Source organism: Clupea harengus, chromosome 13 (genome assembly GCF_900700415.2).
Source record: "Clupea harengus chromosome 13, Ch_v2.0.2, whole genome shotgun sequence".
NCBI classification, from domain to species: Eukaryota; Metazoa; Chordata; class Actinopteri; order Clupeiformes; family Clupeidae; genus Clupea; species Clupea harengus.
In genome coordinates, this window is record NC_045164.1 from 6,132,096 (window position 1) to 6,142,324 (window position 10,229).

The window sequence follows — 10,229 nt, forward strand, 5'->3', positions numbered from 1 at the left end:
AATCTTTAACATAATTTACCATCTGAAATGGCGGGGCAGACAATGTGCAATCTGTAGCTGTTGATTTCTAACAAAGGGACTTTACAAATGTGCTTGTCTGGTGTGGTAATGTAGCAATCACACACTGGCTTGAGTAAGATGATGCAAAACATCAATTGCAAAGGTTAGTCGTAGAGTAGCAGATATAACTACATTACCTGTACTGTTAACATACTAAAATACTATGTACATATATGATTGATACATTGATGGATAGATGAATGAATAAAATAATGAATGGAGGGAGGCACAAGGCAAAACCACACACATCAGTGTGCAGACTGATACAGCTAGCCACCGTGTGCTCTGAAGGGTCAAGTGTGATGTGACCACTAGGGGGCGTGAGATGCTGACGCTGTGAGGGTTCCTGAGTTGGATATGGAGTCCTGCTACACTGGAGCTTCAGTTGGACTTGTTTTCTTTTCTGAGGTGACAGGGGTCACTCCCTCTCTCTAGCCTAGCCCACCTTTCCTGTCCGGAAGAAGGCAGAGAGAGGCTGTGGTGTTTTTTGTATTTTTTTCAAGACCCAATATATATATAAAAAAAAGAATACAGAAGACATATAAACAAACAAACACATAAATAAATATTTTGTTACAGCAGCAAATAGCCAATGTCAATAATCAATGTTGTTATTATTTCTACGTCATATCAAATACATTTCAGGGACAAATGATGACTTATGTACAAATAAACTGAGGTAAAACCATAATGAACAATACCAATAATCAGTAACGTTATAATTATTTCAACACCAATAATCATTAACATTATTATTATGTCAATACAATATCATCTTACAAGACGTGCTAGTAATGCATACTTTCCCACAGTATGTTTGGTCATAATTTGGAACCTATAAATTCAGTATTTGCTCTGAGGAAAAGCCTAATTTCTTCTGTGACAAATAAAGTGGTCCCTACGATCCAACTGATCAGGAAAGGGACAGAACCCCACCAATTAGGAAACAATCAGCCTGTCAATCATGCATTCCAACCAACCATGCACTCTAGTCAAAGCAGCTAAAGTACAGTGGGAGGGACGGGAATGAAGTGAAAGTGTTTAGCTGACGGATCTCAAAATGGCAAATTTCTAGGCCAAATACGGACTCCATCTTTTTGTTAAACTGAACTTTGACACTATGAGATCATAGACAGAATAAGAGAGATAAGTGAAACAGAACCAAATGTCCATTTTAAATTTAAAAAGTGACAAAAGAAAGAAAGCATGAATATCCTAAAGATTTTAAATTCGACCTCTGTGAGAACTTTGATCCTCTAGATCTGCTGTTAGCATAAGGTATGTACTGATAAAAAACAATCTACATCTCACCTGTACTATAACTCACTTCAGAAAAGAGCATCTTATCAATGAATAAATGTATGAGTGTGAATGAGTGAGGAAACAAAATGAACATTTATAAACAAGGAAAACATGATTTAAAACCTAAAATCAAGGACTTTCAATCTCAATAGAGGTCATTTTTAATAGTATCTCAGAATAACATGCCAGGAGTTCAAACTGAATTTTCCAATGACAATAATGTCAGTCAGACAAATAAAATTAATGCATTATAGTAGCTGTGACCAAGTCACCTGAACTATAAGAGGAATGTCTTGATGCCATCAAAAATACACATAGCATCCATACAAGACACAAGCTACTTTGTGTTCGTTTTTGAAGGTAGGTAGAATTGAAAGAGGCCTGCTGGGCTTGATTGCTGCAAAAACTGTGTGTCTGCACGGTCTTACTCATAGCCGGCTGCTACTACTCTCTTTGTCTGTTCTCTCCATAACCCCACAGGTTCTTAAAAGGCTCATTGAGAAACACACACACAGCATGGCTTTATTGACAGCTAAAATTGCTTTAAATTAGAAGCCCTTTTCAAGTTTGAAAAAAACCGGCTGCCTGCTATGCTTGTGCTTACCATTGCCAGCGGCACAGGACTGAAAGATATAAACGTTCACACAAAAAGATTCACTGATCATTACTTCACGGAGCAAAAACAGAGTGCTCTGTCTCTGTTGACAGCTAATGTTGAGCTAATATTACTCACATTATAGACCTGTTTGGCTGTATGTTATGACAGCTAATGCTGAGCTAATGTTACTCACATTAAAGACCTGTTTGGATGTGTGTTGTGACTGAATGTGCTATTGCCTGTTGGAGTGCATGAAAAGATAGAACTGCACACTAAATATCCACTAATCATCACTATAAGAAAAAGAAGGAGAGCATGTTTGTGTTGACAACTAATATCAAGACTATTTAGCGCAGCCTGAAGGAAACTGGTAGATGCGCCATCAATAGCTTTTGTGAAAAGAAGCAGAAGTAAACAAAATAAAAACACACAACAAAAATGAGTGGGTGAAATCAGTGACCGTGGTTACATGCATTCGAATAACTGGCTTAGTCGGACTGAAATCGAATTATCCGTTTCATGTAAACACCTTTGTTCGACTATGTGCGGTCCGACTACCATCCGATTAACACCCCTGGATAACTCGATCCGATCCGGTTGATAATTCGACTATCGCGGCATGTAACGGTGAATTGGATTAGGAACTGGACTTTGCGTCTTTGCGCATGCTTGAGATCCCGCTGCCCTCCTCCCTCTCTCCCTCCCTCCCATGTCCTGACCCGGAAGTCGAAAGAGACGATAAGTTGTCTCAACCATAGATATATATAAAGGCTAGATGTCTCGTCCAACGGAGTCGAACGTCCGCACATGGCGGCCATCTTGCCCCAGGCAGCTCGCTCACCCATAACATTGTGTTGGTAGTGGTATGACTTTTTAAATAACCATAACTTGCTCAATTTTCAACGGATTTACAAATGGCTTGGTTTCTTACAAACGTTATTAACGTGGTTATAATTCGGGATGATTTTTGGATATTTTTAAGAAAATAACATAATTATTCATACGTATGCAGTGTCATAACTACATCTCTGACGTTTATAACAAACCAACCCGTTTAAAAATCGGTTGAAAATTGAGCAAGTTATGGTTAATTAAAAAGTACATACCGCTACCAACACAATGTTATGGGTGAGCGAGCTGCCTGGGGCAAGATGGCCGTCATGTGCGGACGTTCGACTCCGTTGGCTGGCAACGCAGACGAGACATCTAGCCTTTATATATATCTATGGTCTCAACTGTTCATACTAATGACACGTTTATTTATGAATATCCTGCAGACTGTCTCACAAGCTTATTCTTGTTGATTATGAACAAACATAACAGAAGAAGTCCGAAGATATGAGCACCTTTACAACCCCTCCTTAAAAACGTATGAGGACGTTCAAATGACGATACTTATGTTGACGTTGACTGCGACTGTTTGGACAGAACGCGCTAATTCACCGAACAAATACTTTCATATTAATTTCCCACCACTTGTTAGTCATGTCATCCATTCATGTCGATGTGAATCAATCAATATTAATACAACTTTAACTGTGATGTGTTTTTGTTTCATTTCACAACGTATTTACTGTATAATCAACGATAGCAGGTGCCCGCTTGTAAACAGTCTACATTTTATTGGCTTAAAACACACAGCAGTACTGTCAAATCAGAAAGCAAATCAGCTGTTAATCGGCTATTACCTGACCAATACCTTTCAAACTCGGTGATAGTATCCACAACTAATTTGTTCTTCATTCTATCAAATATGATGAAGTGTGGTCCGCCAGTGGCCCGTAATGGTCCGCGACGGCCAAAAGTATGTTAGTATTTCTAACATACAACTCAGAACGAAGAGAACACAGCCAGTAGTAGCCTAATCTAATAAAGAGTTGCCTAATCTATTAGCAAGGTCATGGATTGGTGGCTTAAGACAGGAACTATGAAAAGAAAATTAAATGAGAAAGCCTCTTGACACAGACAAGGAGAAAGTGCCACGGCGAGATGGTTCAGCCTCATTGGGCATTATCTCGCCGCGGAGTTGCATTCAAAACAGCGTGTTTTTCTCCCGCTGAGACAGCAAGATGATAACTATATTCGGTGTTGTGTGACGTTGGATAATGACAGCTCTTAATTATGAAAACTTGACTACTAGGATGGCTGTATTAATGCCAGTGGGCTAGCCTACTGTTGATGGTGAAATACTGCGGTCGGTATGCACATCGTTGTGTTTTGTGATACATTGGCCTGTCTGAGTGTGTGATGGGAGTATGAGGCTGTGAGCGAACTATAGTTTGTAACATAACCAAGTCACGCATGGAGCAGGGTTCCAGATGCTTTGCCTTGCGCATTGTCATATCTATAACTAACCTACTGGTACGTAAAAAAGTAGAGCCCACCCGCGAAAATCATGTGTGCGCTAACAATTGTCTGGCGCCAGGTCTTGGGTAGTTTAGTTAAATGGTCCGCAATTTTTTTTTTATTGGTTAAGTTGTCCTTGGTCTGAAAAAGTTTGAGAAACACTGCTTTATAGACAATAACGATCATACACTCCCATTGCACTCAAACAACCACACTCAAACGAGGAGATATTGTATCAATTAGCCTATTAAGTATTGTATTGTATTGTATTAATTGCACAGAGTTCAACGTTACAGCAACATAACTTTGCTCCGGTCGCTAAATCTGATATATCCGTGTGCATCACCGTTCTCGATCTCGCTCTCTCTCTCTCTCTCTCTGCCACACCCACCCTGTAACCTACGTGTTTATACATTATAGGAGCGAGACCATTATATTAACATTAGATGGGGGGCCGGGATGAAAATGTGACCTGGAATCATAGTGCGAAAATAGACCTGTCAGAGAAGGAACACCTGGAGATTCTCCCGCCTTTTATCTTTCACCTTTGAATAATGTAACTTATAAACACGTCGGCCGGCAGAAACAAACAAACAACGCGATGGACAACCCAAGAGGCAACACTCATTTCTGGACCGATGAACAGACGCGATTCATGCTCAATCAACTGTTGTTGCTGTTGGTAGCATAGACATATACAGTATATGTCTATGGTTGGTAGAGGTGAAGAGGTCAAGCAGAAACGGCTGTATCACCACTAGTTGTAATGAAAACAGCGCCACCTATCGTATCGGATATGACATGCTTTCGGCCAATGATTCGATTTATTCACTGCCATGTATATTGGGATAATAGCAGTTGCCCCAAAAGATAGCATAGTCCGACTAAAGCAAGATTCGATTATACCATCATGTAAACACACTGAGGGCCTCATTTACTAACATTGCGACCGCAGCTTAATCTGCGCTTTTGCCAAACCGCATATACCGCATGGTATTTTTCCGTGGTATTTAGAACCTCGTCGTAATCAGCGCCTAACACCGCCCATTAGTGTTATTTAGCGCTCCGCTAAAATAGGGAAGAAAGAGCCTGCGTGTTCCTGCCACCATGGATGATGAATTAGAATTAGAGCTTTTGGTTCACGAGGTTACAGCAAACTAACCCGGGTAAATATAGAAACTTATAAATATTTCTCCGTTTAGCCCTTCCGTCCACACTAAAAGTTGTGATCACTTTGAATTCAAGACTGTCTTTTATTGGTAAGCTGATTTGGGGAAATTAATCTTTTCAGCGAACATTGAGTTTCTGGGTTACTATGGTTACCCCTTAGGGTGCCTGTGCAGCTTCATATTAACGAGTTTATGTTCACGAGTTCATATTCACACATATTAACATGAGTTAATCACACACAGGCAACTGCAAACTGTTAAGATGGTTCCCTAAATTAGATAGCTAGGATACTTAATAGCCAGGTTAACTGCGCCATAGCATCCCGTTAAATAGTCTTGTAGGAATACACAACACCCCTTACTTTAAAACGGCGTATTCCAGCACTGAAAACCATGCTTTTCAAAAACGCTGCCCTAGGCGGATACATTTGAAAACTGGAGTTGTAGCCTGGACAGGGGAAACTGAAGTTTTCAGACGTTTGGTTGCCATGGCACTGGGGGTAGCTTGTGCTCGAGAGGCTATAACGTCAAAATAAACATGGAAGGTGAAATTAATATGCTGCTCTGTCTCTACAATTTACTTACCGGTAGTTTAGTTAGTGTACTCCGAGTACAAGTACTTTTCCTGAATAGATACCCGTTACTCCTACGCAGAAGGTGTGCACTGTACTCGGTGTGCTTGAAAATGAAGTGAAAATACGGTTTAAACCATACAATGAGCGGTGATTCTGGGTAACAGCTAGCTGGTGGGACAATTTGTATATGCCTATATTAAATTATATATCAAAAATAAACATAAAAAAAAAAAAACATTTCTTTGTATTTTTCAAATTTCTCGCAGGCACATAGTTTTCATTTAGCAGCTGATATGTCATGCTAAAACACCTCTTGTTTCATTACTAATACACAATTAGGCGCACTTTACGCATCTCCTCCCATCTCTTTGCGACGAACACCCACTTTCCCTTATACCCTCCCAGCAGCGGTAATCTGCGCTTTTACTCAGGTGCGCCTCCTTTGGAAATACGGTTTTATGTCTTTACCCGCTATTTTACGCCTGAAATGGGCGCAATCCTGTTAGTGAATGAGGCCCTGAGTGTGACACCACAAATCACTGAGGCTGGAAACACCCAGGAAGTGAGTACAGGGCAAAGGGCCTGTGACTGCCCCAGTCTAGGGCATGAAGCTGCACAGAAATGGTACTGGACATCTCACTCCAGGTCCAGAACTCAACACATTTCACCAAAAATGTTGTGATTTATTCAACTATACAGTGTAATCAAAGGGACAAACAATACACAGAAATGAACTACTTGACAAGTAGATTATTTACAGTATGAAACAGTATTAACACCTATTCTGGAGTTTGCGTTATCTGTGTGGGTCTCAACACTAGGACAAAATGAGGGGCAGAGGTCTGTCTCTTTTTTTTTAACATACTTTTTATTGGTTTAGACAAGGGATAACATTACAAAGCACACAACAACAATCCCCACCCTCCCCCGCCCTCAACAGACAGCAATCAACACATACAACATAGAAGGGCAAAGAAAAAAAAAAGAAAAATTGTCCACAAGATTATTTAAGAAAGTATACAAAGTACTGTCTCCAGTCCACTACATGCACAAAGGTGTAAGGAAATATGAGTACATAATGAAATGTATCGGGCTATGAAGGAGGTCTGGTCTGACTCCAAAAAGTACCTAATTCCCCTCTCATCAGTAAGGACCTGAGGTCTTCTGGCAGGTAGTCTATGAAAGAGGACCAGATTTTCAAAAACAAACCCTCCTTTCCTTTTATAATAGCCACCAATTTTTCATGTGGGAGAATGTTAAAGATGTCTCTGTACCATAATGTAATAGTTGGTGGGCACCCTTTAATCCAGTGAAGTAAGATGCATTTTCTGGCAGTTAAGAGGAGCTTCTCAAGGAGTGTGGATCTTGGAGAGGGGAGATGTAGCACCTTAGAGGGGAGACCAACAAGGAAGACACTTGGATCTCTCTTAATCTCAGTTTCAAGGACCTCACTGATTACTTTGGCAACATGCTTCCAGAATCTAGCTATACATTTGCACTCCCAGAAACAATGAAAATACTAGGTCCTCCTTTCTGATTTGCACTTAATGCAGAGAGGAGAGATGGAGCGATCTATTTTATGCAAAATAACTGGGGTGATATGCAGCCTATGAAGTATCTTATACTGAGTCTCCCTCAGTCTATTACAGGTAGATGCTGATTTGATCACATCTATTGCCTCTTTCCAATCATCCTCAATAAATTCAGTACCCAAGTCACTTTCCCATTTGCGGGAGATATTGGGTAGCTCATATGTGTCAAAGGAAAGTAGTAGAGAATAAAAAGCGGAAATGAAATGTTTCAAACTTTTGCGGTTCAGAAGAAATGTTTCTGGATCATCAAGATGAGAAGCAGTGGGAGAGAGGTTAGCAAGGGAGGACATAAAGTGTCTTATTGGTAAATACCCAAAGAAATGTGACTTGGGAATATCAAACAACTCCTGTAGTTGTTGAAAAGACATGAGGGCATTGTCTTTAAATAAATGATCAAGTACATAAACTCCCTTATCTCGCCATGCAAAGAACACAGATGAGCTGACGCCTGCAGGGAAGTCAGGGTTTTGGATGATAGGGGACAATAGGGATTTCCTATTTTCTCTTCCTAGGTATTTAGATATATCATGCCATACTCTGATGCTGGTGTAAATAACAGAGTTGTGCTTTATTTCAGGGTTAATATTATTTGCATCACAAGTAACCAGACTCCATGGGGAGTGTGGGTAGCAAGCCCAAGAATCAACACACACCTCCCCTTGACAAAAGAATGTAACCATGACCAAAGGTGGCGAGCATGGCAGGCCCAATTATAAAAAATGCAGTTGGGTAAAGACCGGCCTCCCATATCTGTAGGTAGCTGTAGTATTTTTAACCTCTGTCTGGGTTTTTTGCCATGCCAGATAAACTTGGAGACTGCCTTCTCTAGTTCACGGTTGACCTTTTTAGTTAGGTACAGAGGAAGCATCTGCAAAGGGTATAGAAGTCGGGGAAGCACATTCATTTTGATGAGACTAATTCGCCCAAATAATGACGGAGGAAGATTATGCCAACTTTCCAAGTCTCCTTTCACTGCATCACAGACTGGGGAAAAAATGTATTTCCACAACTCCCTCAAGGCAGGGGATGAGGTCTGTTTCTTTAAAACAGCAGCCTTCTTCTTGGGCTTCTCTCCCAGCTAATGGCCAACCATCTGGATTTATTCATCTTTGCAGTATGAACTAGGAAACTTTAAGGAGACAATACACACAAATAAACGGAGGTGTGTTCCAAATGGACGCTGGCAGGGGAGCCTTTTCAAAGTTAAACTGGGGACGTTTTTGAAGGGAAGCTGAGGTGTGTTCCAAAGGGAAGCCAAGGTGTGTTCTGAAGGGAAGCCAAGGTGTGTTCTGAAGGAAAGCTGAGGTGTGTTCTAAAGGAAAGCTTAAAGGAAAGAAAAGGGTAGTTTCTTCAGTCTTTTTCTATAGAAACTGAAACTACAGAAACTGTAGAAACAGACACAGGTCTATCTCTGTGGGGATCCTTTCCAGGTTGTCAGACACTTATAATAACATTATGAGCCTGTCAGTGGCAAAAACAAGTGGTTCACTTTGCCCCGTGGTATACATAGCTCTTTTGCGGTTGCTGATTATAGCGTTCTAAATCAATACTGTACTGATTTAAATAGTTAATTGTCTTAAGTCAAATTTTTGACCCAAAAAGGAAGCTGATGTGTGTTCCAAGGGGAAGCTGATGTGTGTTCCAAAGGGAAGCTGATGTGTGTTCCAAAGGGAAGCTGTTGTGTGCTCCAAAGGGAAGCTGATGTGTGTTCTAAAGAGAAGCTTAGGTGTGTTAAAGGGAAGCTGATGTGTGCTCCAAAGGGAAGCTGATGTGTGTTCCAAAGGGAATCTTTGGTGTGTACCAAAGGGAAGCTGATGTGTGTTCCAAAGGGAATCTTAGGTGTGTTCTAAAGAGAGAGTTAGGTGTGTTCTAAAGACAAGCTGATGTGTGCTCCAAAGGGAAGCTGATGTGTGTTCCAAAGGGAAGCTGATGTGTGTTCCAAAGGGAAGATGATGTGTGTTCTAAAGAGAAGCTTAGGTGCGCTCCAAAGGGAAGCTGATGTGTGTTCCAAAGGGAAGATGATGTGTGTTCTAAAGAGAAGCTTAGGTTTCTAAAGACAAGCTGAGGTGTGTTCTAAAGAGAAGCTTAGGTGTGTTCCAAGTAAAAGAGCTCCTAAACAGACACTTCAGTCAAACCTTTATGGCTTCTTGTTTGGAGACAACTGTTTGAAATGTATGTTAAATGTGTATGTTTCTATAGGTAATTAGTTTTGGTATCATTTTCGCCTTCGACATATTCGGCAAATGGTCAGGTGAAGGACAGATAAACACATCTGTCGTTCCCACTAGCCATCCAGGCTATGTGCTATGTAGTTCTGTCCTCCGGGTTGGAAATCCTGCAAATATGTAAGAAAAGCCTTTACAGCACAACATTGCCCACAATGTCATTTAAGTTCCAACTAGGTTGTTGCAAGGTTTTTGCATAGTTAGCTCACTAGTTTTAAACCAAAAGTGCACAATGCTGCTTTAACTGTGTAATGTAGCATGTAATGTAGTCACATATAGCAGATGACACTCCTCTTCAAGGCCACACCCGTTCCAAAAGCAGCTGCTATGGATTTAATATAAAAGGCAGGCCTCTCTCCACT